This window comes from Prionailurus bengalensis, chromosome B1 (genome assembly GCF_016509475.1).
Source record: "Prionailurus bengalensis isolate Pbe53 chromosome B1, Fcat_Pben_1.1_paternal_pri, whole genome shotgun sequence".
Taxonomy (NCBI): Eukaryota; Metazoa; Chordata; class Mammalia; order Carnivora; family Felidae; genus Prionailurus; species Prionailurus bengalensis.
This window is the reverse complement of record NC_057344.1, coordinates 21,029,366-21,038,488: the sequence shown is the minus strand read 5'-3', so window position 1 is coordinate 21,038,488 and position 9,123 is coordinate 21,029,366. Positions and strand designations below refer to the sequence as shown.

General features: G+C 44.3%; 1 protein-coding gene and 1 long non-coding RNA gene across 3 annotated transcripts in view; one reads left to right on the top strand and one right to left on the bottom strand.

Moving 5' to 3' along the window:
• Positions 1–1,136: 1,136 nt before the first annotated feature.
• On the bottom strand, positions 1,137–6,338 carry LOC122467568. The gene is made up of 3 exons (XR_006293018.1): positions 6,253–6,338; positions 5,770–5,852; positions 1,137–1,941 (listed from the first exon to the last, which is right to left on the bottom strand). It is a non-coding gene; the product is annotated as an uncharacterized LOC122467568 (long non-coding RNA).
• A 158-nt stretch (positions 6,339–6,496) lies between these two features.
• SLC7A2 (solute carrier family 7 member 2) overlaps positions 6,497–9,123 on the top strand; it is a 75,748-nt gene continuing 73,121 nt past the window's right edge. The window contains exon 1 of one of the 2 annotated variants that reach the window (XM_043560056.1): positions 6,497–6,648. The gene's annotated coding sequence lies outside the window, so the exon portion shown is untranslated. The remainder of the gene's footprint in view (positions 6,649–9,123) is intronic. The other variant, XM_043560063.1, reaches the window with a different exon arrangement.

Genomic DNA, 9,123 nt, shown 5'->3' with positions numbered 1-9,123 from the left:
GTCTGGGACACAAAAGGGGGAAAAAAGACTAATGAGCCAAGAGGCATCAATTCATGCCAATCCAAATATAAAAGCAAAATGGGTGGGATCTTTTGAAATATCTCTCTGAGGCACGTAGCCCCTGAGGTCTCAGGACACATTACCAACTCATGGAGCTTTTTAAGGAGTGGATCTTGCGAGTCTAAGCCAGACAAACACATCAAAGTCATGCTTCGCAGGGAGCCGACTGTCCATCCTTCCCTCCACCACCAGAGGCTCATTTACTTTGCATTGTTTGATCTCAAAGAATTTAAATTTTTTTTTAGGCTTATTTATTTATTGAGAGAAATAGAGAGAAAGAGAGAGAGCAGAGGGAGAGAGAATCCCAAGCAGGCTCCGTGCCAGCACGGAGGCAGACTCGGGGCTGGATCTCACAAACTGTGAGATCTTGACCTGAGCTGAAATCAAGAGTAGGACCCTTCGCCGACTGAGCTACCCAGGCACCCCTCAAAGAATTTAATTTTTTGACAAGGCTACCAAGAAGCCCTGGAAGGTGCTAGACAGTAACATTTTCCACATGAATATTTTGAGACTTAAGTTTTGCAACTTCGAATTCACAGCCCTGTGCAAGAAGTTGTTGCTAAGTAGAAATTGGAATTTAGATATTTTTTCAGACTGATGCTAGAACTTTGGGGTAGGTGATTCTAAATTTTTTCTTAGTGTTTATTTTATTTAAAAACATTTTTTTAACGTTTATTTATTATTGAGAGACAGAGAGACACAGAGCATGAGCAGGGGAGGGGGAGAGAGAGGAGAAGACACAGTCTGAAGTAGGCTCCAGGCTCTGAGCTGTCAGTTCAGAGCCCGACTCAGGACTCGAACTCACAAACCATGAGATCATGACCTGAGCCGAAGCTGGACACTTAACCGACTGAGCTGCCCAGGCGCCCCTGGGGTGGCTATTTCTAATACAGCTAGTTTTATGAATCTGTGACATGGGTGGTCAGTTCAGTATCTTAAAAGTTCAAACCCACAGCCTACCCTTTTCATCATCGTGGCTTCATTCCTTTGGACTTAGAAGTTTCTGAACCATGTAACCCTTTCGCTGCCACAACTTAGAACTGAACCTGCTTTTCTGAATTTCTTATCTAGGGGTTTTTCACTTCATTCTGATGCTGTCCCTTAGCTGATAGCCCTTGAGAACAAGAAAAGGACTTACATGAGAAGCATGGCTTCAGAGGTGCAGGAAGTGGTCCCAGGAGGACATGGAACTGACATAGATAATTAGGTTCCAATGACGAGATGAGTCTTGCTGCATGTAGGACTTCTGTTCCCACTTTTTGGAACTGAAATATCTCCCCTGATTTGATTGAGTATATAACGCCTTTCCTCCTTACACTATGCAGTGACATGTTTTTAAAATGGAAGATGAATGAATTTAATAGGAAGAATGGTGACCCTCTCTCTCCCCCACAGAAATCACAAAACTGAGGTTAAGAAAAAATGTTGTCAAGTCAGCACTGGTGTGGCCAGAGAAAGCAAATTAGCAGGAGGCCAGGGACTAGAAATGAGAAACAAAGTCAGAGCCTGGAATATGGCAGAGTAGGTGAGGTGGACCGACCATCTCAGTTTCTCTGGAACTGGAGGGTTTCCTGAGGCCTAGGACTTTTAGTGCTGAAACTGGAAAAATCCCAGGCAAATCAGAATGGTTGGTTAACCTAGGTAGGTGGCAATTTAAATAAACACTGAGCTCTGTTCTTTACATGGGTGGGACTCTCCATTCAAAGGATTACCTGGTTGAGGAGAATGTTTCCTCAGTGAAAACACCATGCTGTGCCATTGTCCAGGAGCATGCATTTGAAGCACACGTTCCAGAAGCTTGGTCAGAAGCAGGGTAAAGATCTGGCTGGCAATGTGCAGATACTTTTAGTTTCTAGCTTCAAGTCCGGAGTATGGTACAGTCTGGAGGGAAGCAGTAGGACAGAAGTTGATGGAAAGCAGGCAGAAGTTATTCTGGAGGTGATTGAGTGCATCGAGGCACAGGAGATTGTGTGGACCTGAGTCCCTTTCAGGGCACAGTGCTCATGCCAGACAAATCGGTAGATGAATTTTACCCCAGGCCTACTCGGTGCTTTCTACCTTCTCTATCTCCGAATGCCTTCCTCTTGCTTGTACAGCTGCAGAAAAGAAATACTATTTACCCTGAAAGGATCTTTTGAAATTCTGCTTCTTCGGAAAAGGTATTTCTGACCAATTCTCTCCTCTAAGCTCCCACAAGGGGAATCCTCTTGCCTCTTTTGGTGTCTGCCTTCTGGTTGTATCAATGTCTTATCTCTTCAGCTGGGTTGTGAAAGGTGGGCTGTCTGAACTTTTCTTTCCTTATTAAAAATTGCCTCTGATCTGTTTCACAGTGTCCAGCCCAGAATTGGCTCGCCGATTATCTAAAAGAGCACTGTCCAATAGAAACATAAGATGAGCCACGTTTGTAATTTAAAATTTTCTAGCAGTCACGTTGACAAAAAAAAAAAAAATCAAAAGAAGCAGGTAAAAATAATTCTAATAATATACATTACTTAGCCCAGGATCTCCCAAACATTATTTCAACATGTAATCAATGGGAAAAAACTCTTAATGAGACAGTTTTACATGATTTTGATTGTCCTAAGTCTTTGAAATTCAGTATGTAGTTCACTCTTCAGCACATCTCAATTTGGACTAGTCACAAATCAAGTGCTCAAGAGCTACATGTGGCCAATGGCTACCATATCAGACAGCACAGGTCTGAATGATAATTTGAGGAAATGTATTGAAGCAGTTGATGGAGACTTCCATGACAGAAGAGTTTAGTTTGTTTTTATCATCAATAAAAAGTTTTTAAAAAGACTACAATAGTATTTCTTAACATGATGAAGATAGAGATTAAGGATACAAATTCATAGAAGTCAAAAGAAAGGAGTGTTTCCGTTATAAAGAATAAACAAACAGAGGAATAGTAGCAGAACTTTGTGGATGACAGAACAAAAATAAATAAAGGAGAGAAACAAGTAAATAATAACTCAAGGTATTAAGCCTAGAGTACCAGGAGAATGGTAAGATGGAAGTCAGAGAGGGAGACGAGTGTAAGAAAGAGAGGGATTTGTTTTCAACCATATAATTTCAGGCGCTGGGAAATTCATCTCACCAGAGACACAGTTTGGAGCAAGGATGAAAGATGAGGCTTAGTAAAGTAGCTTTTCAGATCAAGGCCATTAAGTTGGTTGCGACTTAGGATCTTACGATTGTGAAGGCAGATAGAGACAAGAATGATTCAAAAATTTAGTCTTAAGAGTTCCATAATTAGCAAGCAGGACAAAAAGTCATAAGAATGGTAGGAAAAAAATGAAGAGATCACAGAAGTCAAGAGGGTGGAGGAGACCATTTCAAAACAGGGACAGCAAGCAGGAGAGAATTTGAGACAGAATAAGAACAGAGAAAAGTCCATTGGACGTTCTTAGGAAGCCATCTCTGAAGCAGTTAGAATCTTGTTCAAGGCTGAAGGAACAAAGAGGATTTACATTAGCTGAGCTCTCTTCCAAACTCCTGGTTTTCAATCCTTAGACCAATAGGCCGACTGAAGACGTTTGGATTGAGAAAGCTGACTTTTTCCAGCAGATACAGTCCCAGCAGGAATCCTGGCAGAAGGAAACAGAGACCAGCACAGAGCGGGTGGAGCTCTGGGTGATTCTTGATTAATGGCCAATGTAAAGAAACCCCAGAAACAAGCCAAGGGACAGGATGCAGGGAAATTCGTAGGGAGAGTAGCACAGGACTGAAAAACCGTTGCGAAACCATTATTTGGTCTTAGTTAAAAGACAAGCAGAAAAATACAAATTTAAAAGATAATTTTTAAGGATTTACTGTGGGGTTTTTCCAACCATTTTTTCAATATTTTATTGCTTATCTTCAGGGATGGGCAAACATGGAACGTATCCAGTGGAAAATTGCCTTTAAGTTTTGACACGTTTTTGAAAGGGGAATGGAGAACAACACTAGCTCGAAAAGTCCTGGAAACCCTAGCGGCCCGAAACTCAGATCCAATCCTTTTTGTCTTTCAAGCCAATTCAATTATAACAGTGTCCAGTATCCAAAGATTTAAAAAAAACAAAAAAAATGGGGATCTTAGCTTTTTGTCTTAGTTCAACTAGCTTCCAGATAATGGAGTCAAATTAGAACTTACAAGAATCAACTCAGGTCTTGGTAGTTGCAAGTAAGTCTCTCACTCACGGACATGAAATTTACTTTGGTTGTATTTGGCGAGTGTAGGAGTAAAGGGTGTGGAACTTATTGAGCCACGAAAGTCCCTTGAAATCCCCTGCAATTTCATAAAACTTAGCAGTTCCGATATGCACAAATGTTTCTGAAATCTTTGGAAGACAACAACCTAGATCACTCCTGCTGCTGAAAATGACTAAGCTGGATTTTCTGTTTCATTCCTAAGGAGGAAGGTAGACGGATGAAAGTGAAAAGTGTGGACTCCAGACAGGACGAGGTAGAAGGAGGTGGGTGAAAACAGTATTCAAGGGGGAAGACGACACAAATTCCATTCTGGGTAGCAGGAACAGAGTAGTGCAAATGGAAACGCAGATGAAGTCAAAGTAGCTTCACCCATTTCAAATGTTTTGTTTCTAACTCTTCTGTTTCCCTTGTCTCTCATAGTCCATCTTAAAGACTCAAAATAATAGATCTGTGAGTGTTCTATTCTTTCTTCATCTGAACACATTTTAAAAGTTGAGAAGTAACCAAAAATGAGATGTGAGATAAATAGTTAATCAATAACTTCAGACAGGAAAAGGAATACCTAAGTCGAACTCTAGTGCGTCAAGAGAGTTATATCAAACATTGTGCTTCTTAGAAATGACTTGCTCATTTTTGCTTAGAGATGAAACAGCTTGTTATTCATACATGTGCACACAATGTGTTCGTGTTTCAGGAAGCACCAAAATCAGATAGTCAGATTACTAGATAAACTCAAAGATTGGTATTCTGACTAAATTGACAGTTTTTAAATGTCAGGTAGATTAGTTTACCTCAAATCATTGTCATGCAACCTCATCACAGACTGTCCCTTCAGGGTGTTTAGATAAAAATGTGTAGGAAAATAATCTCTTAAATTTAAAATAGCAACCTTGTTTATTGTTTTTAAGAAAACGGGGCAGAAAATTTTATATCAGATCCCTTTCCCTTAGAAATTAGACACACTCTCTTAAGTCTTCTTCACCCCTTGGTGCAATGCCTCCCAACCCTCCTGGGATGAGTACATTTGTGTCAGATTCACCACGTATCACTTCCTTCTATATCACTAATGATTATTTGCCTGAGAAATCTGTTTTATACTGTAAAACTAAGTTTATATTGATAAAAACTCTTACTTAGGACATTTAACAGAACAGAAAACAAATATCCTTGCAGCCATGGTTCACTTTGGACCTTCTAGCTCTTCAATGGGCTCTGTTGCCTGGCTTCCTGAGTTGCTCAACAATGGAAATAGTCACTGAGCTTTTGTGCATGTAGCATTTTTTGGAGTGAAGTCCCAAATCTTTAATGAGATTCTGTTGGTAACACACGGCGGTCTTAAAGAAGTTAAGAATGATTTAGAACATCACATTAAAAATATGTGTAATGCATCAATATGAACCTGGCACTTCGCCAAAGTTAATAGTATTACTAGGTGAATAAAAAGGATGTTTACCATCACGTCAAACAAAATACGGTGGATCTTGCTATCAAACGGAAATAATAACATATACTCACTGCTGACTTCAGGCCCATGTTTTGTCCCCTTTTGGGTTCAAATCAACAGTTTCACATTGTGACTTCAATCTTATCAGAGACTCCTAAAATAAACAATAGCGCAGTATGAGAAACCTTGATTGTGTAACTTCTGCTCTTTTTTGGAAAAAGCAAGTATCATTTTCTTATTGCCCACCCTCAAAGTGTCATGACAGCCTATTCACATTACTGGAATTTTCAGAATAGCAGCTGCACATTTTTAGAAACTTTCATGCTTTTTACTGGTGAAGTAGTACTGTTGGACAAAGCATACCCGTCTGGGCTTCTATTTATCATTATCATTAGCATGTTATGATTACTCTTATTTACAAATTCTTCTCTGCAGGACAAGTAAACAGGGGGACAAAAACCCCACTTGGAAGAATTCCCCTTAGAGCTTTGGCAACGCCCCGGAGGTTGGGTCCCCCGAGGGAGGCAGGAATTCACTCTTCCCTGGAGCCAAACCTTGCTTCCCAGACCCGACGCCCCTGGAGCCGGCCGCACGCCCCGCGCCCGGCGGGCGGAGCCCGAGGGAGCGCACGGCCGCTGTGCCCGCGCTCGGGGCTGCAGAGCGCCCCCGCGGCGCTGCGGCCGGACGCCGCCTACCCCGGGGATTGGCCCGCGCGGCCGGGACGGGGGGCGGCCGGCGCGGGGGAGGGAGGAGGCGGCCCCGCCCTGCCCCGCGCCCCGCCCCCCGCACGGCTACACAGAGGGGCGCCCACGTGCCCAGCCCGCCTTCTGCAGCGCAGCGGCCCGGGGCGCTCCTCTCCGCGCGGACCAGCGAGGCGGCGGCCGCTCTTTCAGCCTCCCGGAGCCGCTCGCCCACCACCGCCCCCTCGGCGCGACCCTAGCACCGCCCCAGTAAGTTGCCAAGGGTCCGGTCGCGCGGAGGGACCGCAGGCGAGGGGCGGCCTGGGTTCCGGGGCCGGACGGGAAGGGCCGGGCTGGGGCGCCGAGGGCCCCGAGGCCGCGCCGCCGGGACTCGGAGATGGAGAGCCCCGGGGCCGCGGGAGGGGGCTGCCGCCGCAGACCCTCGTCCCTGGGGGCTGCGCCTCGCCCTGGCCAACCCCGCGCGGTCGCGTGTGCCGCGAGGCGTCGGGGTCCGCGGGGACTGCGCGGGTCGCGGGGGCTGGGGACGGCCGGCACGGAGACCCTGCGGGGGCCCTTGAGGCACTCTTGTCCGGGGCGGGGAGGAGAGGGGCCCTGGGCACCCGTCTCCGGGAGGGCACACTGAGGGGTCCCCGAAGTCGCCTTCCAGAGAGTTTTGATTTAAATATAGAACAGCGCCTGGAGCCCTGGAAGCCTTTCACGTCCTAGACCTGACCGGGACGGGTAGGACAGGTAAAATGGCCCGTCGCGGTGTGTGTTTGAAAGTAAAGGGGTGCCGTTGTAAGCCCGTCAGGGACGGGCTATACTCTTAAAGCCTACTGCCTGGAGTCTTCAGCTTTGAACTCAAAATGCCGTTCTTGATGCTTCGGCAGTCACCTAGCCCATCGCCTCACAATACCCTTCCAGCGGAGAACTTTCCAACACGTATATCCAGACGATGGAGCAACGTGTTCAAAGACGGGATCTTAAAGGGCCTTAAAAGTACTCTCATGGGGTCCTGTAAGTCTTTATAAGTGGAAACAGTGCCCAGATTTCGGGAGTAAAAAGGTCCAACCTATTGAGACTCTCAAGTATTCATGCAGAACTGCCTGCAAAAGCGTTTAGGGGACTCTTAGGACTGGTAATAAGATTTATCTAGTCGCAAGTACAGAAAACATTCATCTTTGAATGAGGGAGGATCGTCAGATTTTAGGAGCGTTCCGAACGTTGGCGGGGCCTGGCATATCAAGTAAGTGCGTATGTGACCTCTGACTTGATACTTTTGCACTCTTGCAAAACCTCAGTCACCTCTTTCCTCACTGAGCCTTAATAATAATTATCTCCCCAGGAAGTCACAAGTATTTGTGTTTGTGCTCCTTTGTTTAAGGGATGGACAGGATAATAATAGTTTTATATGCTTTCTTATCGTTGCTTTTTCCCTTTGTACTATTAAACCCTTTTTTTCTTTTAGTTGCACTGACGCTTGATATGAAGTGTTTTAGTGCAGAACAGCATATGCATTTTCTTAATATTTTGCTTTACTACAGAGTTCCTACTTGGCTGCTCTGTGTTAATGCTGAGAGGCCACATTATTTATTAGGATTTTTTCACTTTTCTCCCTTGCCTCTCGTTTCCACATCATGCCTTGATTGGGGAATGTCATTCACCTTAAAGCATTTTAATCTTCAAGGGTGTGATGTGGCCTTGGAGACCCGAGTAAAACTCTGGTATCTCCTGGGATTCAGTTTGCAGAATCCTCGGCCTCTTCAGCACATCGTCAGCAAAGTCCTTTGGATTCCAAAGTCTCTAAGCATTATCACTGGACTTAGAGTCTGTAAAAGAGCATGGAGGCTGGGAGTGGAAACAAGGTTGAAACGACAGAATACTCTAGAGTTTTCCATCTCATATTCTCATATATTTTTGGGTTTTGGACATATGCACCTGAAGAATTTTAAAGTTCTTGCTTTCCACTGGAAGCCGGCTCCCCTTTGCGGAGTGGGAGTGCCTAGTCTCCGTTCTACATGGCCCACCTTCTGTTGTCTTCTCATGCTTCCTTGCTGAAGTTGTCATTGCTTTTCTTGGCTCTTTTGGCCAGACCTGGGCCCTCATTTATGGCCGTTTCTTCTTCTTTCAGTCCACTTTTCAAATGGGCTTTCTCTCATTTTTCTTTGGTGGCTTCTCTACTTAGCCTAGTTTCTGTCTTCCCTTCTGTTTTATTTGTTTGCTATTCCATATACCTTTACCTATATACCTATATAAGTATTTTTTTAAGTGTTCAGGGTCATCTGCTAGTTTTATTCTGATGCTCTTCAGTGACCAAGTTTCAGAACAGAATATTGAAAACATCCTACCTTGCTGTGTGTTTTATTATTTCCCCAAACATGATATGAACACATTGATTCTTAAGGACTGGCTTCTTAGAGGCCACTTACTGGATGATAGGCATTTAAAACAAAAGCCGAATTTTCAGTTGAATCTATTTCTCAACATTCACATGCTTAGTACTGTATGCTTCATTTGAATGTTTTGGCATCCAACTGAATACTGAAAAACTCATTTAACGGTAAGATTTCACTTACGTGAGACCACTCATCTAAATGGTTTGCAAAATCTGCGTGGTTAACCCATACTACACCTTTAATCTGAGTATTCAAAAACATACTGATAAAGCCTTGATTAAAAAAAAAAACTTGGGGCGCCTGGGTGGCTCAGTCCGTTGGGCGTCCGACTTTGGCTCAGGTCATGATC